Here is a 2,313-nt window from a genome sequence, read left to right on the forward strand (position 1 = left end):
GCCATCTTCCTCCGGAATCCTATTAGCTTTTTTTTTTTTTTAATTAAAAATTGTTCCTAGATTCTGGAAACCTAGAGCTATTTAGAACATAGTTTGGTGTTAGTCCTACTCTGGCATCTTCTTCTTGGCATATTCTACACTTTTCATCTGAAGATGAAATCTTCAGATCTATTTCAGGACAAGTTTCTTCTCTCTTTTAAGATTATAACAAGTGGCAAGCGGCCTTCGCTTGGTGCAGAGCTGCCATCGGCGCCTCGCCGCTTTCCGGTGGGGTGCAGGGTGTGCAGCTGCCAGTCTTCGCATGTCAGAGAGCGGGGCTCCAGGGCCGCAGGAGGAGAACCTGCAGGGCTCCTGGGTAGAATTGCACTTTAGCAATAATGGGAACGGGAGCAGTGTTCCAGCCTCGGTTTCTATTTATAATGGTGACATGGAAAAAATTCTTCTGGATGCCCAGCATGAATCTGGATGAAGTAGCTCCAAGAGTTCTTACTGTGACAGCCCACCTCACTCACAGACACCACAGGACACCACCAGGGTTTCTGAAGTGGACACACACAGTATTGGGGAAAAAACAGCTCTCAGTCCAAGGAAGATTATATTGAAAGAAGGAGAGAAGTTGAAAGCATCTTGAAGAAAAACTCAGATTGGATATGGGATTGGTCTAGCAAGCCAGAAAATATCCCCCGCAAACGAGTTCCTTTTTAAGCACCTGAAGCACACAGCTATGCTCAGCATGAGGAACACCAGCGTCATGAAGAAAGGGGGCATATTCTCAACTGAGTTTCTCAAGGTCTTCCTTTCTTCTCTGCTGCTCTCTCATCTGCTGGCCATTGGATTGGGGAATCTACATTGGAAGGCGCTTGACCCCCTCCACCAGCACCTTCTGATGGAGCGCAGCGCTGACCTGCTCACAGTGGGGATAGCATAGGAGCCGGCACAGCTGGAGAGCCACCGTGGTCACCATCGTGGTCTGAGGGCAGCTGCACCACTTGTGTTTGTTCTGAAAACGCGGCTTTCCTAACTTGGTAGATGGAAGAGCAGACGTTGAACTCATGCTGACCTGTCTCTACACTGGGATCAACGGACAAGCATGTCAGATGGATGCTTACTGTAAGCTTTGGTAGTAAGTTTCCTTTGGGTATTAGATATAAATAGTATAAATAATTGTAATGAACAAGTCATGATGTATGCACTATTTAAAAATTATCTGTAACCTTAATTCAGCTGATACACCTCATATTTCAAAAGAATGAATAACGTTGATAGTCAACTCACTACATTAAGAAGTTTTTCTGAAAGGAATATTGTGCCCTTATAATTAAACTATGATAGAAAATACGATGTATGTAATTGAAGTGAAAGCTGGTTGTCTATAAAGAACACTTGACCATGTGAACCATGCAGTACAAAATAGCAGCAAGAGATGTGTGCAGACGCACGTGCAGTCCGCTCCCGGCAGTGAGACTCCCGCCTCGTGATCAGGCAGCCGCCCCTCCACACTCAGCTGTCTGCTAGATTGCAGCATGAATCCCTTGTGTGCAAGTTTTGTGTGCTTTTAGCAATCAGCTTTACTGTAAGCAAATTATTTCCTTTGAAGGACTGGACATAGTAAAACCATGAATCTTTGCTAAATCTTTCAGCGAATATTGAATAAAAACAAATAAAAAAGCTTCTATTCAGAAAAAAAGATTATACCAAATATATATATTCAATCAAGATAAGACCAAAACAGTAAATAAGCATCTCATTTATCTTGCTCTTTTGTTCCTTTCTTTTATCTTGTTTTGTTTTTCTTTTTGTAGTAATTGTAAGAAATGAATGTGTGTTTTTCCTTATAACAAAAAAGTATAACTCCTTCTAAACAATTTCAATTAAGTAACATATAAGTGAGATTATGTGTTCCCAAATTAGATCTCCCTAAATTCATTTTATTTTTCTTAACTTTTGACTTAGCACATGAGTGACTTGGTTTCAGAATTCACACAGAGAAGCCAGGTGAAAATGGTTTTATTGGTATATCCTTCATATTTCTTCCATTTGTTCTGTCAAATCTCTTCATATATCAGAGCCCTCATATCATAAGTCAATGTAACCTATTGTTATTTTGTCTACTTTTCAAGAGGAAAAATAAATATTTACCAGAGCATCATCTTATCACTTCCAAAAGTTATTCACCAAAAGGGAAGAAGGAAGAGTGAACAAATGCAATCATTCTATTCAGTATAGACTATGTAGAAAATGACTTGTGTAACTTGTGGAAAAGGATAGCAAGGGGAAACAGAGGGGAAGGTAATAGAAGGGGTGACATAGTCC

The 2,313-nt window shown here is 40.6% G+C and overlaps 1 pseudogene; it reads left to right on the forward strand.

The window, feature by feature from the left end:
• The first annotated feature begins 301 nt into the window (after positions 1-301).
• On the forward strand, positions 302-887 carry LOC138837355 (BCL2/adenovirus E1B 19 kDa protein-interacting protein 3-like; annotated as a pseudogene).
• Positions 888-2,313: the final 1,426 nt, after the last annotated feature.

Source organism: Dipodomys merriami, unplaced genomic scaffold (assembly GCF_024711535.1).
Source record: "Dipodomys merriami isolate MVZ:Mamm:240054 unplaced genomic scaffold, mDipMer1.0.p SCAF_1, whole genome shotgun sequence".
In the NCBI taxonomy this organism is placed as follows: domain Eukaryota; kingdom Metazoa; phylum Chordata; class Mammalia; order Rodentia; family Heteromyidae; genus Dipodomys; species Dipodomys merriami.